At 35.3% G+C, this 12,291-nt stretch overlaps 1 protein-coding gene across 1 annotated transcript in view; it reads left to right on the forward strand.

The window, feature by feature from the left end:
• Window positions 1–773: 773 nt before the first annotated feature.
• The window catches only part of gli2b (GLI family zinc finger 2b), a 158,236-nt gene continuing 146,718 nt past the window's right edge, over window positions 774–12,291 (forward strand). The window contains exon 1 of the mRNA XM_056467953.1: window positions 774–1,092. The gene's annotated coding sequence lies outside the window, so the exon portion shown is untranslated. The remainder of the gene's footprint in view (window positions 1,093–12,291) is intronic.

Raw genomic sequence — 12,291 nt, forward strand, 5'->3', positions numbered from 1 at the left:
AAAGTATACTACAGTATGTTCTGCTGTAGTAGCATTGATTAAGATAAATTCTATAATATACACATAGCAGGCCCTATGCTTCAAAAACACTGTAGTAATTTAATTATGCACGTTTTAATACAATATTACATTTTTTTCAGCATGACCTTGTAGAAAAACTATACAATTCACGACAATTTACTATAGTAAAAACTATAATGTATACTGCAGTATTTATAAAACACTATAGTATTTACTGTTGTATTTTTTTCATGCAACATTAGATTTGTTTTCAGCATGACCTTGTGGATAAACTATAGTTAGTTTTAGTTTTTACTACACTAATTTTATCCAATACACCATGATTTACTGTGGTAAAATCTAAAGTATACAGTATTTATTAAAGTATACTACAGTATATTCTGCTGTAGTAGCATTGATTAATATAAATTCTATAATATACACATAGCAGGCACTATAATATGCTCCAGAAACACTATAGTCATTTATTTATGTAGGTTTTTATGCAACATTTTATTTTCTTCAGCATGACCTTGTGGAAAAACTTGATGTAACTTTTGTCATCCGCGTTCAGTTCAGTGTGAAGAAGCCCGACCCATGAGAGAGGGAGAGAGAGGGAGAGAGAGAGAGAGAGAGAGAGAGAGAGAGAGAGAGAGAGAGAGAGAGAGAGAGAGAGAGAGAGAGAGAGAGAGAGAGAGAGAGAGAGAGAGAGAGAGAGAGAGAGAGAGAGAGAGAGAGAGAGAGAGTTGAAAACAGATCACCCGGGGGTCTCACCGCAAACAGTCGCGCTCTCCAAAAACTCTTCTGCTGTTTTTATTTCCCAAAGTTCCCCCCCTCGTCCGCGCGCTCCCCAACACACGATCCCGCCCAACTCAACTTGACTCGCTCATTCTCACTGATGGAGCCTAAAAGTTCGAGAAAGTAAACTTTCTGTGAATGATTCCCGCCGCAGATGTGCTGAATCCGCGCTGATCTCCGCTCGTGTTTTGATGGATGTTCGCGGGACGCGCTTCTGTTTGCTGGAGCCAGAAAGTTTGCAGTGAAGAAAGAGTTTGATCGTGTTTGCGAGCTTTGATTCACTCTTCATAGCTGGTAAGTGATTTTTACCAACGCTTCATTTGACTGTGCTTTTTTAGTATTTTAGCGGAGATTTTTGAGTGTGTTTTAGTTTTGACTCGTGATGTTTATTGTCGAGGCGTGTGTTGTTTAAAAGTGCACTATAGATGAGGAGAGAAGTGCTTTTCGACTCTTGTTTGACTCCTGACACTGGAATCCCAAACATTCTCCTGCAATTTGATCCATATGGGGGAAGATGCGATCAGAAGGTGCCAGGCACCAATCCTGAGCACATCTATACTCATCCAGGCGTGCTAGAAAGAGTGTGTGTGCTTTAGATCGCTCATTATATTCTTATGCATTTCATATTTCAAGTTGTTTTAACCTAACTATAAATTAATTTTTGGTTCACACTTTATTTTAAGATGCATTTAATTGCTATTAACAAACCATTAACTGAGACTTTTAACGCAATAAACTACTATTTTAACTGTTTAAAAATAATTAGTTAGGTTGTTGTTGGGATTAGGGATGTAGAATAATAAACTTTATAAGTACTAATAAACAGACAATATGTTAATATGCACATTTTTGGTATTAACAAACTATTAGCTGAGACTTTTAGCTCAATAAACTACTAATTTGCTGTTTAGTAATATTAAAAAGATAGTAGTTGGGATTAGGGATGTAGAATAGAAGACTTTATTAGTAATAAACAGGCGATATCTTTAGATACAAATCTTTACTATAGTAAATCCAACTTAATTTGATTGTTTAAATCCAGCCCATATAAATTGAGTAAATTCAACTAAAATTGTTTGCTTAAATTTAACCCAATTGAATTATTTGCAACAGCTTGCCTTAAAAAAAATTAAGTAAATCCAATGAATCATTTTTTTCAGTGTATTAACAAACAATTAACGGAGACTTTTAGCTCAATAATCTACTAATTTGCTGTTTAATAATATTAATTAGGTTTTAGAGATGTAGAATAAGTATCCTTATAAGTACTAATAAATAAACACAATCGATTTGTTTAATACAACATGAAGGAATTAAGGTGACTTGTTCATTTTTACAAATTTAAGTGGATTGAACTTAAAACAATTAAGTTGTTGCAAAAAAAAAAACCCCGAACAATTGTGTTCTTTCAGCTCATCTTTAAATGAGTAGTTTGACAAACATCATTTTTGAGAGGAAGATGCCATTTTTTGCTATTAACAAACCATTAACTGAGACGTTTAGCTTAATAAACTTCTAAATTGCTGTTTAATAATAATGATTAGTTAGGTAGTAGTTGAGGAATAGGTATTGGGGATGTAAAATAATAAACCTTATAAGTACTAATAAACAGACAGTATCTTAAGATACAGATTTTTGCTATTAACAAAACATTATAGATTAATAAATAGATTAATAAATAATAGATTAATAAATAACTACCACTTTGCTGTTTAATAATATTTAGTGAGGTAGTAGCTGGGATTAGGTATAGGGATGTAGAATAATAAACTTTATAATTACTAATAAACAGGAAATATCTTAAGATACAGATTTTTGCTATTAATAAACCATAAGACTTTGAGCTCAATAAACTACTCATGTGCTGTTTAATAATATTAGTAAGGTAGTAGCTGGGATTAGGTATAGGGATGTAGAATAAAAAACTATATGAGTACTAATAAACAGACTATATAGTAAAAACGCTGGCTTCCACACAATCGATTTGTTTATTACGACGTGAAAAAATTAAGTTGACTTATTAAATTGTACAAATTTAAGTGGATTGAACATAAAATAATTAAGTTGTTGCAGAAAACCCTGAATAATCGTGTTGTTTCAGCTCATTTTTAAATAAGTAGTTTGAACAAGCAACAAACATGTTTTTTTTTGTAATGTGAAACAATTTTTGCTATTAGCAAACCATTAACTGAGACTTTTAGCTTAATAGACTACTAATTTGCTGTTTATTATTAATTAGGTAGTAGTTGGGATGAGGTATTAAGCATGTAGAATAAGTAACATTATAAGCACTAATAAACAAACAATGTCATAATAAAAACATGAAGGAATTAAGGTAACTTATTAGTTTGTACAAATTTAAGTGGATTGAACATAAAACTATTAAGTTAAATGAAGAATTGAGCTGTTTAAGTTGATTTTAAATGGAGCAAACAGCATTTTAAGCAGGTAATAAACCACAAATTTATTGTGAATTTGTACTTAAACTAAAGTGTTACCTCATTTTTTATCACTGAAATTTAAATGACACATTTTAACCCAATTGGGGGAGTTTTTAACCTGACATTGTGCACAACAACCCAGCTTTTTAAAATAGTAAATGCACTTCAATAAAAAAAAGTTCTGAAGCAATGCATTTGTAGTTTTTCACGCAAAGTAAATAGCATAACGAGCTGTACATTGTAAGTCAGAAGGCTAATGAATGCAGACAGAAGTTCACAAGCTGTTGAGAGTTGAAAGACCTGATGTTTGCTCTTCAGACACTCTTTTCTCTCTCTGTTTACTGTTTGCTTTTTCCTCCTGAAATACTTACAATCAATTTCTGTGATCTGCCTGGGCCGTTACGCCGCTTGTGATGTGCGAGAATTCACTGGAGGGGAGAAGAGAGAGAGAAAAAAAATAGGAAAAAGCAGAGATATAGAAGACAAGGAGCTCAAGATTAAGAAAAAGCTCTAATTGGCCCATTTAAATCCTGGAGCAAAAAAAAAAAACAGCATTTCGGAGGGAGTGAGTTCACATCCATTAGCATGAGAAAACAGTTTTAGTGCATTTGCCATTGTGCGCAATGAGGAGTTCTAGCAGTCAGAATAAAGGATGTGAAAAAACCACGGGCCCATTCAGGATCATTCAGGATCCGTCCGAGCTGACGGTCACCGGGGCCCTGGGGCCGCAGGGGTCTCTTTCATCTCCCCTGGAGCCTTTTTTTCACACGTCCCGCTCTCTCAGTGCCCGTCAGTCCTTTTCTTATCCTTCTCATTGGATGGGGAGTTTAATGAAGCGAACGCTGAGCTCAAAATACCGCAGGGCCTGAATGGAAACTGAGTAAAACTCCCCGCCGAGGCGATTCAGAAGTTAAGACAAGAGTCCGCTTTCACGCAAATCCACCAATTAACCAGGTGAACAAACCCTCGAACAATCGGTGCGAGCCGGTGGCAGCAGATGTCTGAAACGCTGCGCAGGAATTTCAGGAGCGTTTCCAGATTTTGCACAGGGATTCACCTTAATGCTAGACTCTAAAAACAATGCTGGTGTGTATTTACTCTATTTAAGCTCAAATATAGTCAAATCCAATGATGGGTTAATTTAAAAATATCACTTTAGATGACATTTTGAACACATCCATATTTAATCAGCACTGGTTTAAAATAACTCAGTTTATTTATTTGTTTATTTACAATCAACACTGTAAAAAATGAAATGAAATGAACTAGTTTTAGATAGTGATGGGTTAATTAAAAAAACCAACAATATTTAACCAGCATTGATTTAATCAAGGGCGTCATGGTGGCGCAGTGGGTAGCACAATCGCCTCACAGCGAGAAGGTCGCTGGTTTGAGCCTCGCCTGGGTCAGTTGGCATTTCTGTGTGGAGTTTGCATGTTCTCCCCGTGTTGCCGTGGGTTTCCTCCGGGTGCTCCGGTTTCCCCCACAAGTCCAGAGACATGCAGTACAGGTGAAATGGGTAAGCTAAAATTGTCCGTAGTGTATGTGTGGGAATAAGTGTGTATGGATGTTTCCCAGTGATGGGTTGCAGCTGGAAACTAAAACATATGCTGGATAAGTTGGTGCGGTTCATTTCGCTGTGGTGACCCCTGATGAATTAAGTCGAATTGAATGAAGTTTTTACAATCCACAATGCAAATTGACACGATTAAAAAAAGCCAAATTTAACCCAGCAATGGCTCAATACAACCGTTTTTTTAGATCAAAAAGTCATCAGAACCAGTTTAGGATGTTATTAGACTTAAAAAAAATGCTTGGTGTATTAATCCAATGCTGGGTCAAATATAGACAACCTCAATGATGAGATGATTAATTTTAAAAGACATTTTTAACACAATCATATTTAACCCAGCATTGGGTTAATACAACTCAAGTTTTTTTAAATACTTTTTATTTAAAAAAAAAAAAAGGGAAATGATCAAAAAGCCATCAGAACTTGTTTTAGATGTTGTTAGACTTTTACTAATGCTGGATGTATTAACCCAATGCTGGGTCAAATACGGACAACCCCGTGATGAGATGAATAATTTTAATTAACATTTTAACCCAACCAAATTTAACCAGCATTGGTTTAATTCAATTCAGCATTTTGTTTTACAATCCACACTGTAAAAAATGAATCGATCAAAAAGTCATCAGAACATGTTTCAGATGTTGTCAGTGTTGCCAGATTGGGCGGTTGAATTGTGCGGGTAAAAAATGGCATAGGTGGGATGACAAAATTTATTTAACTTATTTAAGAAAACATAACTGTGTGCTCCTGCTCCATTCAGTTGTCACCATAGTTGTGCATAGTGAAAACCTGCGTGGGCCCACCATCAAGAGGAGGTGAGGGAGAGTTGCATCAAAATCGGACTCCCCTCCGCGTGCACGTGCATCACGGAGCGCCTGCAGTTACACTCACAGCACTCTATCAATAATGTTTTCCACAATTGACAGCAGGAATAAACATATAAGCATTGTCTGCTTGATAAACAGCATCTAATTCTGTTCAAAAGAATTGAAAACACCAAATGGGATGAATTTATACCCCATTTCTCTAACAGTTAGTGTAATCTACACAACATTAAGTGCAGTGTGTGGGTGAGAGGGGGCAGTGTTCTGATGTGATCCGGTTATGTTGTGGCTCTGTGACCCCTGGTGTTGGTTGCTGTATGGTTAAAACATTATGACACTTAAAGTAACCAGGATAATTGAGATTTAAATTAATTAAAATGTTAATCTAATATTTTAGGCGGGTTTTGGACAGCTTTTAAGATGAAAAAAGTCAACTATTTTTGGCAAAACTGGATGTTGTTAGACTATTTTACAAAGGCTGGATGTATTGACCAGTCCGGTCAAATATGGACAAATCCAACGATGGGCTACTTAAAAAACAAATCATTAACCCATTCATATTTAACCAGCATTGGTTTAATATAACTCAAGTTTTATTATTATTATTATTATTATTATTATTATTATTTTATACAATCTACAATGTAAAAAATGAAATCATCAAAAAGCCATCAGAACAGGTTTTAGGTGTTGTTTGGCTGGAGGTATTAACCCAAAGTTGGATCAAATATGGACAACTTCAATGATGAGATGATTCATTTTAAATTATATTTTTAAACCAACTATATTTAACTCAGAGTTGGGTTAATATTCAACCCAGGTTTCAACTTGATTTTTTAAACTTAATCTTTCTCTGCACTCACTAACTTTACCAAAACACTGGAAATCTGACTCAAAATGAAATGATTCTGTCAAAGAATGACACTTATTTTCACTTCACATGGTACATGGAGTCAATCAAAGTACACCAGGTTATAAAATACTATCTATTGTTGACATTACAAACACTGCAGAGACTTTTATGTTTCAGTTTTACAGGTATTTGCATGCAAAACATGCAGTCCACCATTTTAACACTAAGGCCCGATCTCAATTCTATTTTTGTACCTCTACCCCTTCCCCTTGGCCCTTAAAACAGAGTGTGAAGGGGAAGGGCTTCAAAATTTACAGCTAAGAAATGGGATAGCACTACAGCACCTGCACACGTCATCATATGTCATTGTAATCTCTTGCTTCATATGAGATCGATGATCGCGACTGCTGCAGTTATTCCAGTTTATCACATTTATCTTCAGGAAATCACTGAAGGCTATAGCCAAAATGAGGGGTAAAGGGAAGGGCTAAGGGGTAGAATTGAGACTGGGCCTAAATTTCTTGGTTGGGAACTGTACGTTCACATATACAGCAATGTTCAAATAAAAGCATTCCAGTAAGTTTTATTTTCTTTACTTTTGACTACATGAGGTACAGTAGAAACACAGTATGATAAAACAGAAAAGGTTTTACAGTATTGCTTATAGTGAACAAAACATCCATGAAACACACAAGAGCATTCTGAAAAACAAAACAACAGCAAAAAGCCCAGATAAAAAGGGGATCTAAAAGAAAAAGCACAATATTACTGTTTCTGATCTCTGCGATGTTCAGGTTAGGCCACATGTGTTCATCAACATCACTCCTCAAAGTCCTCCTTTTACTGTATAAGTGTAAATGTAATAGAAAAAAAATGACCCCTGCCACTGAGTCTAAGGCCCGGTTTACACTAATACACTAATACGTTTTGCTACGGTTACACCTTTCGTTCACACTACCCCGGAGTATTCGAGCGCCTTTTGAGCAAGCTTTTTGAAAACGCTGAAGAGGCTGTTTCATTCTAAAACACTGCTGCTCCGTGTCAGTGTGGATGGGGGAAAACCTAGACATCTAAACAGACATTCAATCTGATAGGGGCTTTTCCTCAAAATGAAGTGCACAAAGTTCAGTCCTGCATCCTTTCCTTGTAAGTTCAGACTTCGCAAGTTTGATATGGAAAACAAACTCTTGAGGACACGTCGGGTAAAACAGCGTAGGCTACTTTATAAACTCATTCACATCACCCTGGCTATGCTGTATGCATATTTATATCAAAACAGAGCCTATAACATAACTGCCTTCTTTCATTTTTTATGTGTTTGTGAATTTTTTGAGAGTTTTTGTGTGTGTTTCTGTAGTGTTTTGAGTGTTTTTGTTAATTTTTGAGCGTTTTTGTGTGTGTTTATGTGGAGTTCTGTGTGTTTTTGTGGAGTTTTGAGTGTTTTTATTGATTTCTGAGAGTTTTTGTGTAGTTTTGATTGTTTTTGTTGATTTTTGAGAGTTTTTGTGTGTGTTTATGTGGAGTTATGCGTGTTTTTGTGGAATTTTGAGTGTTTTTATTGATTTTTGAGAGTTTTTGTGTGTGTTTATGTGGAGTTCTGTGTGTTTTGTGGAGTTTTCAGTGTTTTTATTGATTTTAGAGAGTTTTTGTGGAGTTTTCAGTGTTTTTATTGATTTTAGAGAGTTTTTGTGGAGTTTTGAGTGTTTTTATTGATTTTAGAGAGTTTTTGTGGAGTTTTCAGTGTTTTTATTGATTTTAGAGAGTTTTTGTGGAGTTTTGAGTGTTTTTATTGATTTTAGAGAGTTTTTGTGGAGTTTTCAGTGTTTTTATTGATTTCTGAGAGTTTTTGTGGAGTTTTGAGTGTTTTTGTTGATTTTTGAGAGTTTTTGTGTGTGTTTATGTGGAGTTTTGAGTGTTTTTGTTGATTTTTGAGAGTTTTTGTGTGTGTTTATGTGGAGTTTTGAGTGTTTTTGTTGATTTTTGAGAGTTTTTGTGTGTGTTTATGTGGAGTTTTGAGTGTTTTTGTTGATTTTTGAGAGTTTTTGTGGAGTTTTTAGTGTTTTTGTGTGCGTTTATGCCGAGTTTTGAGTGTTTATGTAGAGTTTTGAGAGTGTTTGTGTGCATTTCTGTATAGTTTTGAGTGTTTTGTGTGTGTGTTTCTGTGTAACTTTGAGCCGTTTTAAAACTAAAATGTATGAGTGTAAACAGGGCCTCAGCCAGACTGGAATCAGCCGTGGTTGGCCTAATTTACCCAACATAAATCAGCTGTATGTCCATTATTTGTTTGTTTATTATCAGCTGAGATATATTTTTGATGTTGATATTGTTTTTGAACTGATATCATTGCAGAAGCAGAGGTTTTTATACTGTATCTAAAGTTTGAAATATTGTTTTGTGGGATGTTGTGTGTTAACATTAGTAATTCTACAAAAACCATCCATCATTCTGTTGGGAGGTATAGCTTGTCTGTTAAGAAAATATAAGCATTGTGGAAATGTGTTCTCTGACTGCATATTGGGTGAAAACGACATGAAATGTGTGACTGGTATGGCCACAAAATACCAATGCTATGCTAACTGTGTTTAGAGTTTTGAAAATGTGACAACTGGTTTGAGGAACACTTGTTAGCGACTGAAAAAATGTCATTTTAATTAATCTTAAATTGCTTTTTTTTAACCCAACCATATTTGACCCAGCTTTGGATTAATGTACAACCTCAGATGTTTTTTAAACTCTAGGAAATGCTGGGTTGTGTCACCCCAATACTGGGTCAATTATGTACAACACCCAACAGTTTATATTTAATTTAATCAGGTCAGTCAACTTGATTTTGTATGTCAGTTTAATTGGTGTAAGTTCAAATGACTTGTAAAGTTAATTTGATTCAACTTTTTTTTACAGTGTACATTCTAAAAATGCTGGGTTGTTTTAACCTACTGTTGGGTCAAAAATCAACCGTTTGCTTAAAAAAACAATGCTGGGTTTGTCCATATTGATGCAATTTTGGATCAAATAGGAATTACCCAAATGTTGGGTTGTTTTATTTCAACCCAATGTGTGGTTAAATCTCAAGAGTGTATAAGGATTGTCTTAAGACAGCAGGAGATGCTTTTTTTCCCACTGATGTGTTCCTCTTGCTAAGAAATCCACAATTTTGTTACAGTGTACACTCTAAAAATGCTGAGTTGTTTTTTTACCTAATGCTGGGTCAAATATGAATAAACTCCATAACCATTTGCTTGAAAAAAACAACAAGGCTGGGTTTGTCCATATTGATGCAATGTTGGATCAAATACGGATTATCCCAATGTTGGGTTGTTTTATTTTAACCCAATGTGTGGTCAAATCTCAAGAGTGTATATTTGAGTTGTAAAAGTGTTTGAGAGAGTGAGAATGGTGTGGGTCCTGCAGGGCTTTTCCTCAGGATTGTCTTAAGACAGCAGGAGACTCTTTTCTTCCCTCTGGTGTTTGTCTTGCTAAGACTCTTCAGCACAATAGTGTTCCTCACAGGAGTATATAAGGTCAGTCCGCTGCCAATAGGTCAAGAAATCCCAGGGAAGTCGAGCTGCTCTGAAGTCCCGCTATTGTGGGCCGTGAATGGAGTCGCTGACCCCTGAGAGCCGCTGTTGTTTTATAGCGAGCGGCGGATGGACAAAAGATACTGCTGGAGTTTTATTATCTTCTGATTGTTGTATAAACGTCTGCTTGTGGACTTGTGTGTTATTTGCTGATGATTTGCAGCCTGTATTGGTTTATAAAGGCCTTGTTGAGCTGTTAGTGTGCTTCTGTAATTGAATCAGTCACTTAATGTGCATTTAATGAACGTCACTGTTTGTAGCCAATCAGATCATTGGAATCGGCATAACCAATCACAGACATGCTATTAAGATCTGGTTTAGGAGTTGATAGTGTGTTTTTGTGATTGATTTGATTGATTGATTGACTGAACTTTCTGTGTAAATGAGCAGATGTTCATAGGTTTAACAGGCTGAATAAAAATGCACGAGAGTTATTATTGATTTTTTTATTGAGTTATTAGTGTGTTTCCGTGTCATGTTAAGTGTTTCTGTGTAGTTTTGAGTGCTTTGTGTGTGTTTCTGTGTGGTTTTAAATGTTTTTGTGTTTTTCTGTGCAGTTTTGAGTGTTTTTATGTGTTTGTGTTGTTTTGTGTGTTTTTGTGGAGTTTGAGGGTTTATGTGTGTGTTTCTGTGTAGTTTTTAATGTGTTTGTGTGGGTTTCTCTGCGTTTTGGAATGTTTTTGCGTGTTTCTGTGTAGTTTTTAATGTTTTTGTGTGGGTTTCTGTGCGTTTTGGAATGTTTTTGCGTGTTTCTGTGTAGTTTTTAATGTTTTTGTGTGGGTTTCTGTGCGTTTTGGAATGTTTTTGCATGTTTCTGTGTAGTTTTTAGTGTTTTTGTGGAGTTTAAGAGTTTTGTGTGTGTTTCTGTGTAGTTCTGAGTGTTTTTGTTGAGTTTTGAGAGTTTTTGAGTGTGTTTCTGTCTAGTTTTGAGTGTTTTTGTTGCGTTTTGAGAGTTTTTGTGTGTGTTTGTGTAGTTTTGAGAGTTTTGTGTGTGTTTCTGTGGAGTTTTGAGTGTTTTAGTTGCGTTTTGAGAGTTTTTGTGTGTGTTTATGTGGAGTTTTGAGAGTTTTGTGTGTGTTTCTGTGGAGTTTTGAGTGTTTTAGTTGCGTTTTGAGAGTTTTTGTGTGTGTTTCTGTGGAGTTTTGAATGTTTTTGTCGCGTTTTGAGAGTTTTTGTGTGTGTTTATGTGGAGTTTTGAGAGTTTTAGTTGCGTTTTGAGAGTTTTTGTGTGTGTTTCTGTGGAGTTTTGAATGTTTTTGTCGCGTTTTGAGAGTTTTGAGTGTGTTTCTGTCTAGTTTTGAGTATTTTTGTTGCGTTTTGAGAGTTTCTGAGTGTGTTTCTGTCTAGTTTTGAGTGTTTTTGTTGCGTTTTGAGAGTTTTTGAGTGTGTTTCTGTGGAGTTTTGAGAGTTTTGTGTGTGTTTCTGTGGAGTTTTGAGTGTTTTAGTTGCGTTTTGAGAGTTTTCGAGTGTGTTTCTGTGGAGTTTTGAGTTTTTTTGTGTGTGTTTCTGTGGAGTTTTGAGAGTTTTCTGTGTGTTTTCTGTGTAGTTTTGAGTGTTTTTGTTGCGGTTTGAGAGTTTTTGAGTATGTTTCTGTGGAGTTCTGAGTGTTTTTGTTGAGTTTTGAGTGTTTTTGTGGAGTTTTGAGAGTTTTTGTGCAGTTTAAGAGTTTTGTGTGTGTTTTTGTTGAGTTTTCAGTGTTTTTGTTGAGTTTTGAGTGTTTTTGTGGGGTTTTGAGAGTTTTTGAGTGTGTTTCTGTGGGGTTTTGAGAGTTTTTGAGTGTGTTTCTGTGGGGTTTTGAGAGTTTTTGAGTGTGTTTCTGTGGGGTTTTGAGTGTTTTTGTGGAGTTTTGAGAGTTTTTGTGCAGTTTAAGAGTTTTGTGTGTGTTTATGTGTAGTTCTGAGTGTTTTTGTTGAGTTTTGAGAGTTTTTGTGTGTGTTTATGTGGAGTTTTGAGTGTTTTTGTTGAGTTTTGAGTTTTTGTGTGTATTTCTCTGGAGTTTTGAGTGTTTTTGTGTGCGTTTCTGTGTAGTTTTGAGTGTTTAGTTAATTTTGGAGAGTTTTTGTGTATGTTTGTGTAGTTTTTTGTGTTTTTTGTTGAGTTTTGAGAGTTTTTGTGTGTTTCTGTGTTTGAGTGTTTGTGTGTTTTTGTGGAGATTTGAGTTTCTGTGGAGTTTTGAGTGTTTTGTGTAGTTTTAGTGTTTTTGTTGATTTCAAGAGTTTTTGTG

This window comes from Danio aesculapii, chromosome 11 (genome assembly GCF_903798145.1).
Source record: "Danio aesculapii chromosome 11, fDanAes4.1, whole genome shotgun sequence".
NCBI classification, from domain to species: domain Eukaryota; kingdom Metazoa; phylum Chordata; class Actinopteri; order Cypriniformes; family Danionidae; genus Danio; species Danio aesculapii.